The sequence below is a fragment of the Mus caroli genome, chromosome 10, assembly GCF_900094665.2.
Source record: "Mus caroli chromosome 10, CAROLI_EIJ_v1.1, whole genome shotgun sequence".
Lineage (NCBI taxonomy): Eukaryota > Metazoa > Chordata > Mammalia > Rodentia > Muridae > Mus > Mus caroli.
Window position 1 is genome coordinate 86,278,453 of NC_034579.1, and position 16,481 is coordinate 86,294,933.

The 16,481-nt window shown below is 40.6% G+C and overlaps 1 pseudogene; it reads right to left on the reverse strand.

The window, feature by feature from the left end:
- Nucleotides 1–2,113: 2,113 nt before the first annotated feature.
- Nucleotides 2,114–3,381, reverse strand: LOC110303895 (annotated as a pseudogene).
- Nucleotides 3,382–16,481: the final 13,100 nt, after the last annotated feature.

A 16,481-nucleotide genomic window follows, 5' to 3' on the forward strand; every position in this document is an offset into this window, starting at 1 on the left:
GTACTTTTAAAACCTACCAGAGAATGTCTTTTATTGCCCATATTATAGTCCTAAACTAATCCCTCTCCAACTCCCTATTCAAATCTGGACCATTGCTTTAGCTAATGCTATCCAGTCAAATTACTCAACCTCAGCAATATGCCTTGTGTTGCTAGATCCAGTGACCACTCTTTGGTTGCAATTTTCTGACCTCTTAGTGCCAATAATAGGCTGTTGCTTAGCAGTATATTCTCTTAAATTGTCTCCCTTGTCATCTTGGCCACCTATTTCTCCTATCAGTCCTACAATTTTAAGAGTTGTGGCTGTTTGTTTGTTTGTTTTGAGTCCTGAGAGAACAGTTTTTCTCACTCTAAAGAATTCTGATCAACACTCCTATAACCTCTAAACTCATCCTTAAGCCAATGAGTTTGCAAATGGCACGTCCAGATCAAAACAGAACTCCACATCAGTATGCCGGCTATAATTTGAGCATGTCCTTCAACACTCACGTGTTGGTAGCTTTATTCCTCAGTGTGGTAGTGTGGGGAGATGTGGACCACTGGGAATTGGCTGAATCAGGGAGCAGAAGCCTGGAGACTGAGGACTGGGCACTGTGAAGATGTGTCAGTATATAAGAGTGTGTGCAGTGCAACCATGAGTACTTGGGTTCAAATCCTCAACACCAACATAAGAAAACCTCAGATGGCTGTGTGTATCTGTAACTTCAGCATTGATGGACAAAGACAGGCAGATCCAAGGAGTTCTCTGGCCATTAAATCTGGAAAAAATAGAGAGCTTCCAGTCTAGTAGGAAACTTTGCCTGAAGGCAGCAAAGAGGATCAGGGTGACAAAGGAAGATACCGCCCTGCTCTGGCCCCAAGTTGCAGGGACATGTATACCCACTAACACATTTATACAACACACACACAAACATACATCCATACTTTCTTGTGGAAACAGATTCACTCTAGTGGAGTACAGCTTCTTGCTGCCTTCCTCGTAACCAGCTCTTCTCCTTTCTGCCACAGGTTAGCCAGCTATGAAAGGCCCCCATTAAAAACTGAGTAGACTTTAAGAGTGCTTGTACAAACTTGCACTCACATCAGCCATGTAGGAGTGTTCCCCCTTGCTCCACATCCTCAACAGCAAGTGCTGACTCTTGAGTTTTTTATCTTAGCTATTCTGATGGGCGTGGGGTGGAATCCCTGAATTGTTTCAATTTGCATTTTCCTAAACATTTCCCTGAACATTTCAGGTGTTTATTGGCTACTATTCCTCTGTTGAGAATTTTCTGTTTAGTTTTGTACCCCATCTTTAAATTGGATTATTTGGGTTATTGCTGTATGACTTCTTGAGTTCTTTATATATTTTGGATATTAGTAGGATGTAGAGTTGGTGGAGATATTTTCCCAATCTGTAGGCTGTCATTTTGTCCTATTAATGGTGCCCTTTGACTTACAGAAGATTTTCAGTTTCATGAGGTCCCATTTATTTATTTTATACATATATATAAGAGCAATTTATTCCATTATAAGCACTTACACAGTTAGTCATGAAGAATAACAGGCCTGATGGTGAGACAGGTCAATCAAACTGGAGATGGCCTCTAACTATAGTGGTCAAAGACTAACCCCTTAAAAAAGCAACTTTTATCAAGGATTAACTTAATCTTAAAAACAAATACAAACTAGCAATTCATTCTTTCCCAACTTGACAGTTCACCAGTGGTACAACTGCCAGGTAAAAAACATACATCTTTACAACTTGGTGGTCCCATGTTAAGAAAAAAGAAGGAAAAAAAGAAGGAATAAAAATAAGGAAAGAAGGAAGGAAGGAAGGAAGGAAGGAAGGAAGGAAGGAAGGAAGGAAGGAAAGAAGGAAGGGAAAACCATATACAACAAAAAACAGACGTTGTTCAGCTATCCAACCACAGTTGGAGCCACCAAGGAGACTTTTCTGACTTAAGCCCCCAGTTAAGATTTAGAAAACACCCATGGTTTGGGCTGGTAGTGTTATTGGTGGCACCTATTGTAGCTGGGTAGCTAAACAAAGTCTGTGCCTCAACCGAATGTTAAATCCATCTCAGGGTTCAGAGGAAAACAAGAAGAGTCTAAAATCACAAGTGCAGACACGTCTAGGATCCTTGTCTTTCTGGATGCACATTTCCTTCACCATCTTCATTATTATAAATGTTCTCTGCCATCTGCCACACTTGCATGATATTGTCTTCTGATACAGAACAAGTCACCCAAGGTTCATTGGGATTCCAGGAGATGTCAGATATCTTGGCAGTGTGCCCGCCATGAAAAAACATCAACTCTGGGGAGCCATCCTCTGCATCTTCTGGGGACTGCACTTCTCCAATTTTACTTAGATCCCAGACATTCAGCCTACAATCAGTAGCACTGGAAGCTAAGACATTCTCATTGTGAGGTGACCACTGAACTTGGAATACTTCATCCTTATGGGATTCAAAGGAATGCAACTTGAGTTTCAGATTTCTCTGATCCCACAAGGCAACAGTCTTGTCAGCTGATCCTGTGGCAAGAATGAACTCGCTATAAGGATTGAAAGATAAGCAATTCACTTCAGCTGTGTGAACATCAACCGAGTGGCTTGACTTGGAAGTATTGTTTGAACGAGTGTCCCAAATCTTAAGTTTTTGATCATCAGCAACTGACCCAGAGACTTGGGGAACAGATGCCAGGAAACTTCCTCTACTACTGCTATATGCCCTGTAAAGATGGTCTTTGCATCTACCACTTTTCCTTCTTTTTGGAGCTGCACCGATGTCCCACAGGCAGATGGTATGGTCATCTGAAGCACTAAGTAAGTGTTCTGCTGAGATTTGGAGTCTAAGAAAGCCCATAACCTTCCTTCTGGTGTCAACAGAGATGCAAATCTGGGTTGCATTCTCCAAAAGGGTCTGGTTTAGAAGGGTGCTTTGTGTAGTCAAAAACAAGAACATCACTGGATAGTCTTTGTTGCAATGATGCAAGGGTGCTTAGGCATGTACCGGGCCCTGTTTACTTCTCCTTCATGGTTGATCTTGATTTCTATTTCAGTTTTTCCACTGACAGAACCAGAACCTCCAAATTCTCCATTTTCACTCTCATAATGGGATGCATCAAACTGAGCATTATCATTAGGGAGCTGGACACTGGCAACCACCAGGTGGTTTTGTTCATCAGATGTGTGTGTGTTCTCAGGACAAGCCGATGAATGCTGAAGTCTTTCCCTTCAGGCCTAGTCACATCTGGAAGCAGTTAAGCTGGGACACTCCAGGGCATGGGTCATCACCAAATCATAAAGAAAAGGGGTGTTCTTCTTCCATATTTTGTACTCCTCATTGATCACACGTTCTTCCACTGAGTCTTCAAAGGCTTCTTCCTTATTAGCCATGGCAGCAGGTGAGCCGGGAGCAGTTGAGGGATCCTGGGGTCGTGCATTGCAGGAGGGGCAGGGCATGTTTATGAATTGTTGACCTTAGTACATGAGCTGTTGATGTTCTGCTCAGGATGTTGTCTCCTATGCTAATGAGTTCAAGGCTATTGCTCACTTTCTATTCTAATAGATTTAGTGTGTTGGGTTTTATTTTGAGGTCTTTGATCCACTTGGACTTGAGTTTCATGCAAGGTGATAAGTATGGATCTATTTGCATTCTTCTACATGCAGTCATCCAGTTAGACTAGCATCATTTGTTGAAGATGATTTCTTTAATCCATTGTATGAGTAGATGTTGGTTTTATGTTTTTGGACTTACTAACCTCCAGCACCATAAGGAAATCAACCACAAACTACCATGTTCCAGGTACTCTGTTCTAGCAAGAGTAAACAAAGTAAGACAACATTCAAGAGTCTACTAGATATCTCCGCTTGATGCCTTCTGAATGCACTGAATATATTTTAGAAACAAGTTAATCTTATTATTCTAAACTTGTTCTTGATTTAGTAAATGACACCGTCAAGTATATACTCACTCAAATTAAATATCTGAAAGTCATCTGGTACCCCATATCTCTTGTTCCTATTTTTTACAAATCACATTGTGAAGTACTGATCTATTTGTATATTCTAAAAGTACTTATTGAGTTCACCATCTGTGTTAGGTGATGGGGGACAAGCCTGTCAAAGCCACTGTCCTCACTGAGCTTAGAATTTGCTAAGTAAAATCATAGTCACTATACAACTAAATGAGTATGAATTTTTAAAAATGAGAATCTGGCTTGGACTAAAGAAGAGGAATAGAAGAAAAAAAGCATATGAATAGAAATGGTTTAGGAGGTAGAAATGGACCCATCCCATGGGCAAGCACCAATCTCTGACACTATTAATGATGCTCCATTATGCTTGCAGGCAGGTGTCTCACAAGGCTGTCCTCTGAGAGGCTCCACCCACCAAATGACTCTGACTGAGGCATATACCCACAGCCAAACAATGGATAGAGCTTAGGGACTCATATGGAAGAAGAAGAAAAAGAAGAAGAAGAAGAAGAAGAAGAAGAAGAAGAAGAAGAAGAAGAAGAAGAAGAAGAAGAAGAAGAAGAAGAAGAAGAAGAAGAAGAAGAAGGATTATAGCCCCTAAGGGAATACAAACTCCACGGGAAGACCCACAGAGTCAACTAACCTGGGCTGTTAGGGCTCTCAGAATCTGACCCACCAACCAAAAGAACATACACGGGCTAGACCTAGGCCTTCCCCTACATATGTAACAGATGTACAGTTTGCTCTTTATGTGGGTCCTGAACAACTGGAACAGGAGTGGGGAGCTATTCCAAAAGCTGTTGAATGTATATGGAATATGTTCTTTTAACTGGGCTGTCTTGTCTGGCCTTGGTGGGTGAGGAAGCACCTAGTCTCACAGAGACTTGATATGCCAGGGGGAGAAGGTACCCAGGGGAGCTACCACCTGCTCAAAGGAAAGGGAGAATGGGGAAGGATTATGGGAGAGGGTGACCAGAAGAGTGTCAGTGACCAGGGTGTAAATGGAATAAGTATAATAATAATAATAATAATAATAATAATAATAATAATAATAATAATAATAATAATTTTTAGTTAGAAATGGGATGCTCTTCTGGCAGGTAGGCTATGGAGCCTAAACAGGGAGGTTAGAGATTTTTTCTAGGCTTCTATGTTGAGTAGCTAAGTGGGCGGCAGTGCTGTTGAAGGAGGTGTAGAAAGGTAGAGAATAGACCAGAATCCTCTGATACCTTGAGTGGGAAATCTCTGTTAGAAGTGCAAAAGGGCTTGTCAAGTAAGTGGTTGGAGTCCTAGTTTGAAATGTCAAGGAAAACCATGTGACTAACCAGCACACATATCACATAATCACCTAGAGATGCAATGCAGAGGGAGCAAGGAAGCCCAGGATGAACCCTGATGAATCCCATTGAAATTGGTAAGAGAGGGGGTGGGGAGGAAGGAAGGAAGAGAGTCAGAGGAATGAAGAGGAACATGTAAAGAGGTTCGAGAAGATAATAAGTTAGCAAGAGCAGCCTGAGAAGGAAAGAAGCAAGTTAAAATGTAAGGTCACAAAAGCTGACTTCTGGGGCACTGGGACATAAATTGGCAACAGAAATACATTCATAGACCCAGCACTAGTGACTGAGACAGTGACAGAGGTATTGTGGAAAAAATGACAAAGTCATAAGAAAATCGAAGACTGGGGTGATGGCTCAGTAGATAAGAGAGCATGTTGCTAGAGCATGAGTAATTAGGTTCAAATCTCTAGCACCCACATAAAAATAGCACACAGCACTATGGAGGACAGAGGGACAGGAGGATCATTGGAGTTGGTTGACTGACAGTCCAACCCTGGGTTCTGTGAGTGATGCTTTCAAAGGAATAAGGCAGAGTGATAGATCAGGATATCTGTTGACTTTCTATTATGATCTTTACATGTTTACACGTGGGCATGCACAGCCACATACAAACAGTCTCAAACCATACACAAACACAAAATTAAATAACTAAGGCAGAAGTCAAATGGCTCCAACTTAGAGTTGTTTCCCAGATACACCTATTCTACTCCATCCTAACTCATGTTTAAACCACCAACATTACACACATGTATTGCTCATATTCCCTTCAATTCACTTCTCTGCCTACATGCAAAGCCATCTTGCCACACAACACAGTGATAAGGACGTTACTCTCTGACCTCTCCTGGGCTGCTTTATACAGTCCAGCAGTGCAGGCATGGGACACTTCACTCTCAATTCATTTCATTCTCCTTTGATGATCAAAGAATCAGCCATATTGAACAGCTAAGATTCCAGATGCACCCAAGCTTGCGAACATTGCTGGAGTAATGGAGTCACCAGAGACGTGAAGTGAGAGAGATGCATGCATGTAAGTTCCAGGGAAGTGTGGAAGCAAGGTGAACATTGCACAGGTCAGCTGACTCTCCCCTTTCTTGTCTTCTTCTTTGACTTAGGTCAGGATTCCTTTAGAACTGTCCTCCTGCCCCAGGTGACATTGAACATGATAAAGGATGTCAAATGTATGATCCTGGTATGAAACCCCAGGAGGGCTATACATTCCTTGTGCTCCCTACTAAAATTGCCAACTCTTGTAATGTCAGGGAACATTGGGATCCCAAGAGTATGGGCATCTGTGTTTGAATTCTGATTTTTTTCATTTCGCGTGTGGGTGTGTGTACTTGTGTGTACATATGTGTACATATATGTACATGCATGTGCACGTGTGCATGTGTGTAAATATGTGTACATGTGTGCATGCGTGTGTGTGTGTGTGTGCATGCATGTGTACATGTATATGGCAGTACACTTACCCATGTATACACATATGGAGGCCAGAGGCCAATGCTGTGTTTCTTCCTCTGTCACACTCCATTTTATTCTTCTGTGACAGGATCACTTACTAAACCTGGACCTCTTTGTTTTGACTAGACTTGCTGGCCAGCAAGCTCCTGGGACCCACCTGTCTCTCTTCTACCCTAATACCTTGGTTATCGATGCATATATCCTTGCACCTGGCTTTTAAGTGGACTCTGGGGATCCAGATCCAGGAACTCGCTTTCCTCACTGAGCCATCTCCCAAAACCCTTGGGTAATATTTTTAAAAATAACTCTGGGGCTGGAGAGATGGCTCAGTGGTTAAGAGCACTGACTGCTCTTCCAGAGGTCCTGAATTCAGTTCCCAGCAACCACAAGGTGTCTTATCACCCTCCATAGTGGGATTTGATGCCTTCTTCTGGTGTATCTAAAGGCAACTACGGTGTACACATATATGCATAAAATAAGTAAATAAATCGGTGTTTTTTTTAATTCTGGATTTCAGTTTCTCCATCAATAAAAATGAGATTGTATCCAGAACCCATTTCGTAGTCTTTCGAGTATCCTGCAAGACAGCCAACTATAAAATAGTCTCTCCAACACTAAGCACAGGGTGCACATTCGACAGATACTTCATTATTTTATTACTTTTACTGGGCTTAGCTCCTAGAATCTAGAGTGCATTACACAGGACAGGCAGAGTCAGTGCTTAGCAGATACTGGTTGGCTGCCTGACAACTGCTAGCCAGTGGCCTTTCCCCATGTCTGTTACAGTGCAGTATTCAAAGACAAGAGTAGTGTGCCCATCCTTATGATGAATTCCCCTTTCCTATTTGTGCTGAGTTATGTTAATCAAGTTCACACATCTCACCCCTTAGACAGAAATAGAGTGGCTCTAATTTGCTCTCTCCTAAGGTAGGGGTGGATGTGCACAATGCAGAAGACTGTAAAAAGTTAAAACTTTCTGGTATAAAAGAAACAGCAGGCTGCCTTATGTTCTCAACATTAGCATTTAAGCTCACTGCAGCTGAACTCAATTGGTATCAGTGGAGACGTATATCAAACAGTAGGAAGGCAAGTCATATCCTACCGCTGTCTTGCAGAATTATCATCAGGAATGGAGCCAATTTTAGCACAAATAAATGGTAGTTAGGGAAGTAGCTTGTATGATCAAGTCCTATAATGGTCATTCTTTGATTTAGGAATATGTGCTGAACCTGTCACTTTGCATAAGTTTGATTTTCAAAGGGAAGGCAGGAGGGGGCACGGGGGTGGGTAGGGGCAAGGGAGCGTGGCACCATGCTATGCTTTCTGCAGTGAGAATGGCACAATATAGCACAATATACAATAACAAAACAGAGAAAGTTAAAGACCATTCTGCTCACCGTTTTACCCTTTCCCGTGTACAGAAAATAACTAAGTGGCAGGTGCATGCCTAAGGATTAAACTAGATACAGCCCAGAACTCTCACTGTCACACGCCTCAGAACTGAGGCACTCCTAAAACTGGCATCTTGTCAGTGGTCAGAAGACAGCTGGAATACTGGTTTCAATTTGATCTATTTTATCTCCTTTCTGAAGCAAGAGTGCTTTAGGAGACTTACAGATGAAGAATAGAAAAAACTGGCTGTGTGCATTAGATGAAAGTACAGTTAAAAACAGTGCCTCAAAGACCACCATCTTCACCCCCCCACAACCCCCCCCCCACTTACCAATAAGGCAACAGAGACTCAATAAATTCAAACAGCCAACCCAATGGCACAGCGCACTCAAGTCATACCTGTATTTCACGCTGCCACTAAGTCAGAGCCAGATCTGGCTGCCCATTGGGCACATGGAGAGAAACATCAGGTTTCTAGATACACAGACTTGCATAATCAGAACCTTCAAGAGTGCTATACAAAGTCCCATGTTCTTCAAAGTCTCCCCAAGTTGATCAGATGCCAAACATCCAGGGACCAAGGCTTGTGAAACACAGAGCAGCCTAATCCTTTGGTGTGAGAGCAGGTTTAACTTGTCCACCATTTAAATAACTGCTTTATCACAAATAACGTATTTGTAAATGTCATTTTCCAGCAACCCATATATTTACTCTAGCTCTACCCTAAAAGCCCATCAAATGTGCCATACTTTGATTATTTTATTAAAACTTTTGTATGCATTATCATCTTTCTTTCTCCCTTCTCCGCAAAAAGATGATCCTCAAAATATAGGATTTTCCCTTTAAGGAGAGAATTTTGATATCTTAATTAACTGATGGTGATTCTGTTCTGTTAATAGCGTGATATGTGTGAAGATTAATAAGCAACAAAGCATGTTCATACCAAGGCAATCATATACATGCTGGTTTCTTGCCATTCTCCTACAGTTATGAATATAGCCTGAGTGTTGGAGATAGAAGCAACATTTGCCAACAAAAGGGAACTTGAAAATGAAATTTTCTCCCAACCCTACACTTCCTCTGTGGAGTGCATTTTGGATAATCTACCAAACCAGCCTTGACAGAAACTATGGGAGCCACCTACATTTTCCAAAATTTATTGAAATTTTAGTTCCAAATAAAAGGTCAAATGATTCTGATTTTTGTAGAAAACAACTTACTGGCTCATCTTATTGCAAAACCTACCAGTTGATTCTACCTATATCTGACTGAATCCAGCTCAGCAATGGAATAAAATAAGTCGGAAGAATTCTTCCAACTTATTTTCCCTTTTCAAGTTTTCTCTATCACTGTCTCTTTTCTAGTTTTCCAGGTTTATACCCTACCAGCCTTAATGCCAATGAAAGAGACTCTCTTCCTAAGAATTTCAACAAGTCTTGACCTAGGCAGATCAATGTAATTTACTATCTGCTACTGGCCCAGTCACTGTGGCCAGGGTTATGGAACTCCTGAGTCATGTGGACAAATCTTGGCTGAATGGGATCAGGGAATGAACTAAACATCCAATGAAAACTGGCATGTTATTTCTAAAAGCAAATAGGTATAGAGAGGAACAGCATTATGGTTTGAATCTGCAGTGTTACCCAAAAGCTCATGTAGGATCCAACTGGTGGTGGTACTGAGTTTTGAAGTAATTCCAAGTGGGAAGATCACTGAAGAGATCATAGAAAACAGGGTCCTAGACAATCCTGGCTAAGCCAAAATAAAACTTTCCCTCTTTTGAGTTGATTTAACTTAGGTATATATGATAGAGACCAGAAATTAACTGACACAGCCAACATGGTAAAAAGAAAAATCAAATATTCTCTATTATTCTGGGCTCTTTGTCATCTCAAGTCTTTGATCCAAAGAATAGGTCTATTTCCATGATTCTATATATTTGACATATCTCTCCTTTGTTTCCTTTGCTTAGATTCCACCACTCTGACTCATTCTAAGTCCTGACTGTGCCTCTCCTGGAATTACACTGTCTCACTTAAGAGTCCTACATCCACACAGCAATTCAAATCTTATTATGGCATCGCCTTGCTTAAACACCTGTCAAGCTTCGCTGTGTATAGTATAATGAACAAGCTGCTTAGAAAGATCTTTAAGGCTATGCATAATTTGTCTTGTTTTGTCTTGCAACACTTTTCCTTACCTGTCTTAAGAAAGGTGATAATCAGAATACAATAATAAAGAAAATAGCATTTCTGAATTCTTTCAGGCTTCAGCTTCTATACATGGAAACTTTTGTACCCTTATTATTATCTATTTTACAGATAAGGAAACCCGGCCTGGAAGAGACTGACAAAATTACCCAACACCACACCTACAACAACTGCTAATACTAAAATTATCTTATCTCTTTCTGTACAAATGGTGTACTAACCAGTGTTCAGCTCTCCAATCTTGCCATTCACTTCCCTTCTGCTCAGGATGCTCTCTCTCATATACAACTGGTCAACCCTTGTGTACCTGGAAGATCTATAAAAAGTGCCTACTCTTCAATAAAGTCTTCCTTGACGTACACTGACAGAGCACACCACACTTGTTCTCTTATTACTTTGAATGACAGCAAGTGAGTTTAGAAATTTATGTTTAAGATGATGAAATAGTTTTAAATAAGTAACTATAATGGAAATTACTATCAAAAGCCATAGGAAACATGAATAACATGAAGCATTGTTCTCAATAGAAGGGGCTGAGGAAAGAGTGGTGTACAGGGTCCTAGAGAATATGCGTCCCACTCTGTAAGACAGTCCAAGTCCAAAACTACTGATATACTCACCATATAGAATAGTAATGATGAGAACATGCTCATGACACTAAGTATAACATGCTAATGTTATACTATAGATGCCAGATATATCTGCAACTAACAGTGGGACATATATGACACTACTGAACCTCTACATCTATATGTAAGTGCATCGCCACCCCATTCTACAAAATATATACATAATACTTACACCATGATGTAAGGAGAAAGAGATGAATGAAGTTAAGAGGGGAGCAGAAAATATATACCATAAAGTGAGTGTGATATAACTTTCTGAGTGGTGACTTCACTCTGTATCTTCTTTTCTTCATTCTGGTCCATTAGCTGTACTACTTACTACACTGTGACAAATTTAACAGTGCATCAGAAGTAGAACCTACATCTAACCAACCAGTTATGCATGCTATATACCACCTCACACAGCATCCATGCCCAATGGCATTGCTGACAGTGTAACCAACACAGCAGATCTATCTCTGCAGTGAATTTTTTTGGCAATTAGGAGCTGATTATCTAGTCTTAAATTGCATATAGCCATACATTCTGTATTTCCTTCCCTAATCAAATTAGCATCTCTTCCCTATCTCTCCATGACAAGAAGCAGAATACCAAAACTGACAAGGTAGGGGTCGTCCATCACTTTGCTTACTCTGAGGAGCTACTGACGATTAGGTTCACTCTGGTGCTCTAATGCTACAGAAAAAACATTTCTCGCAGTGAAATGCCTTGTCTTCTCATTTAAGAATAGACTTGTGCTATTTGGCTTGACTTTGTTCTTAAGATTTAGAAGGCTTAGTGGGATTTGTCATATTGCCTTCCTCTAGTGTCTAAACTTGATTTTCATTAGTACTATTTTTTACTTCCTTTCTTCACAAGTGTGCTTGTATGTGTGAGTATGTATGTATGTATGTATGTATGTATGTATGTATGTATGTATGTATGTATGTATAGAGGTACATATGTACATGTAGATACCAGAAGAGTTTGTGTAGAAAGAAAGTCACTAACTAAAAATTACTTCTGAAATGGTTTTTCAGTGGTCTCTCATCAGTTAAGCCAGGACTTCACCCCTTCAGCTCCCCTCCTAGCCCTTTAATTTTAGAATTCTATGCTATTAAGTATTAGTATGTTCTAATGCATTTTTCTTTTAAAAGAAACATTTTTAGAAGTCTCATGCTTTGTCTCACCGATCTCTCATGCCTTATTGATAGAGAACCCTTATTTTATAGATGGGAAAACTTACAAAAAAAAATCCAGAGGGACAAAAAGAAGGTGAAATGCACAAGTTTTTACAGTGAGGCAGAGTTTGAACTCAGGCTTTGCTCTCTAGCTTTTCCTGGAGCCCTTGGACAAGCTGCCCAATCTCCCTGCCCCTCTTCAGTGGACTGTAAATCAGAAGGGATGCTAACAACATGAGTTAATACAGAGGATAATGGCAAGGATGTGCAAAGTCACACACTGAGGGACAGATATGAGGTCATACCAAAGCTTTCAGAGGGAGAGAAACTCCTTGAGACACTTTTTTTCTGCATCATTAAAACAACATACATCTCACGCTCCTATAAAATGAATAACACAAAGGTTTATTGCTGGATTGCTCTGGAGATAGTCCAGCCTCACCATTTAGTAGCTGTGAAGCCTGGGGCAAGTGCCATAATGCTTGGAGCCATATTGTCCTCGATTATACAGTGGAGATAATAATGGGGCTCCCTTGCTATGGCTTTGATGTAGACTATGTTGCACAGTGCCAGGACGATGTAGGCAGCTAATAAATATTACAGTGATCACTGCTGTGCCGTTCTTACTATCACTATACGGTATGGCAAGTGGACCAAAAAAGCAATCCTATGCAATTTCTTTTCTAATATTTTACAACTCGGACTTTAGAAATAACTTAGCAATTTGTTCAAATGAATAGAAATTACAGCGAATTTAGTGTAAGGTGGAAATGCATATTCCCAAGGTAAGAAATTTTGTTAAATGTTTTCTTCCAGGTTTAACTGGTTATTACTGTATCAAATAACTCTCTCTCTCTCTCTTTCTCTCTCTTCCCTCTGTGTGTGTGTATGTGTTCTCTCTCACTCTTTCTCTGTGTGTATGTATATGAGTGCGTGTATGTGCATATAGTATGTATGTATGTATGTATGTATGTATGTATATGTATGTAAGTCTGTGGTATGTGCATGTGGAATTCAGAGGAAAACCTTGTGTGTCACCACCCAGGTTCTATCCACTTTTTCATTGGTTGATTGGTTTTAAGGCAATGGTTCTCAACCTATGGGGGAGTGGGGGAGCACATATCAGATACCCTGCATATCAGATATTTACATTACAATTCATGACAGTAGCAAAATTGCAGTTATCATGTAGCAACAAAATAATTGTATGGTGTGGGGGGGGGGGCGTGTAACCACAACATGAAGAGTTGTATTAAAACTCGCAGCCTTCGGAAGATTAAAAGCAAGCCTTACCAAGGAGAGCAGGCTGGTTGGTGAAGGAGCCCTAGGGATCTGCCTCTCCAGCACTGGAGTCCCAAATGTGTAGACACCATATTCGGTTTTTTGTTTATTTTAGGTTTGTTTTTGAGGAGGAGAATGCTTGGTTTGGTTTGGTTTGGTTTGGTTTGGTTTGGTTTGGTTTGGTTTGGTTTGGTTTGGTTTGGTTTGGTTTGGTTTGGTTTGAGACAGGCTCTCATGTGTAGCTGCTGATCTGGAATATCCTATGTAGATCAGTCTGACCTTGAACTCATAGAACTCTCTCCCCCTCTGCCTCCTGAGTGCTGCATTAGGCCAGCTTCGGGCTTCTTGTGAACATGCATTCTGGGTCTAAAATCCAAGTCCGCATGCTTGTAAGGCAGACACTTTACTGACTGAGTGAGCTATGCCCCTATCAGCACTTTTACCATGTAATTTAATAGAAACGAATCCCTTTTGTGCACAGGCTCCCAGGATTATTTCATAAATATTGACCTCAAACCCTATTTACACTCTCATTTCCACCTCTAATACAAACTTTGGTCCAAACCTAAGGTTTACATCATGTATTAGATATGTTATGTCTTTAAGGTGAGAGGCAGGGTTAGGTGCTTGCAACGTAAAGAGATTAAGTCAAAGTATCTTCCATAACTAAAATTCAACTAAATTAAATTAATACATGACAACAGATTGAAGCATTGTATAAAACTATTGTCTCAAAAATGTATTTCATAAAAAGTACACAGACAGATTTTTTTTTCCTCCAGAAAACCTGAAAGACAAAGGAACAGGCTAAGCTTGTACAATAAAAGGAAGGCAGCTATTTGTTTTCACAAGGGACTGTTGCATGAAAACAGATTCCTTCCCAAATTGAGCTTTGGGTGTGTTTGCATTGACTCTGCACTAAGAAGCCTGATTTGCATGGGCCACACATACTGAATAATTTGTGAAATTATGCTCATGTCTAGAGCAAAGAATAAGCCCACTCTTTGTATTTATTTATTTTTTTCATTTCGAACGCCATTAGACTCATGTGTCTTCTAACAGATTTCTACAGTTTTAAAATAACAATCAGCCTGGATGTACTGGCCTTCATCAATTTGCAAGTGGGTCTGGTGACCCCTGGGTACCTTCATTGCAACTGGAATGAAAAATGCAGGACTCTGACAGCCAGCATTGAGCATCACACAGAAAAAGTCTAATTAGCATTTCTGTGCTAATTAAAAGCAATGCTGGGTTAGTTCCAATATCATGCTTTTAAATGGAGGATGTCTCAAGAGAACAAAGTTGGTGGTAAAACGCGTTTCCAAAGGAAAAGCCCCTCGCAAACTTTCCTAAGCGATGGGATTTGCTGCTGTTATTTATGTCTCAATATAAGGGTGGACAACATCGCTGTGACTTCTTTTATCAGTTTTCCACTTTCACTCTCTCCTGCTTTGCAAGCGGTGGGGAATTCAATGTGTTTTTCTGCTTGCTTAAATCCTCTGACCGTCGGCTTTCACACAAAATTAATTAAGGATTTTCTAAATGGAGAACAGGCCATGAAAGACAGAAGCAGTTCGGGATTTGCAGTCTTTCTTTCAGACAGTGCAAAATACACAGTGTACCAAGCCACTCCAGCCTTTCCTGGAAAAGAAAAATTTAGAGGCAAACACCATCTTGTCTGAAACCCAACAGTTCTTTCAAATAAACAGATGACGGCTGCTGATTAAATACCTTTTTCAAACATTGCCCAATTATTCCAACTCACAAAGGTTCTACATGGTGTTAAATCTGATTTTCTTTCCAAGCAGAATGTCGGGGGGATCACGGGGAGGTGGGGAGAGGGGGAAGCTATTGTTCCACCACATTCCATTCCTGTTAAATCAACTTGATATACGCGATAAATTAAGTCTGCACTGCAGGTCAGTGAATTTCTATTAACTACTTATTATGGAAGAAAGGAAAGCAGTCTAGTCAAGAACTCTTACACATCAGCCGAAGCAAGCTGTCACTCTGTTTAACTTTCACAATAAATGTGCCTCTGTCTCACACATGTGAAAGAAAAGAAGGGGAAATCCCATCATTTAGCATTTAAAGCTCTGATGGCCAATGTTCAAGAAGCTGAAGGAGTGACTGCTTTTCCCAACTTAAAAGGCTAGAAAGCTCTGGATTTTGATAAGATTTGCTGATTTATCAGGCCTTCATTCATAAACAGGCCTCCAGGGGTTTTGAAAGCATGGCCACCTGGTTGACATTTGTGTGGCCAGGACCACAAATCCACACCATCTGTTTCTTTCCGATCCAGTGACTGTAGGATAAAATGAAACCTTCCCCTTTGAGTAAGTCCCTAGAGAAGAAATGGCTCAAGTTTTCTCCATGGGAGGTGAATTGAGCCAGAGTCTGGGAGGCCAACCTCAGAGAGAATGTCTGTGAGAGGATTAGAAGTGCTGAGGTGCAAAAAAAAAAAAAAAAAAGTCTGGACCACCAGACACATTGGGCTCTAAACACTGTGAGCAGGCCTGGGCTCCTCAGGGAAGAAGTTACAGGTGGAATGATGAGCAGTCTCGAAACATGCAGACCCTGTCCTTCCTGTGTGCACCTTGCAGAAGGCCAGGCACCCTGGACAGAAGACTTCCTCCTGGGAGCAACTCCCTGGAAGGCTGGCTATGTGTATGTGGCTCTAACCACTGTTGACAGTGTAGGTGCGACAGTGCCTGCTAACCCTTGCTGATGTCTTCCAATTCAGATCCCTAATAATTATTCCCAAAAAGCCAAGGAGAATCCCAGAAAAGTGGGTGTGGGAACTAATGAGTGAGTTTATCAACCCAAATGTAAATAATTGAAATTGCAATAAAGTCCATGAAAGCAATCACACTCAGGAAAATAGAAAATTGCATAGGAAAATAGAAATGTTTGGGAAAACATATTAGGGTTTATGTTACAAATACATATGCATACACACAAACACATATTACAATTAATAATCACAATTTTTTAAAAAAATGTTTCCTGAAAGAAACTCAAAGTAAAGACCATGATTTCTCAAATA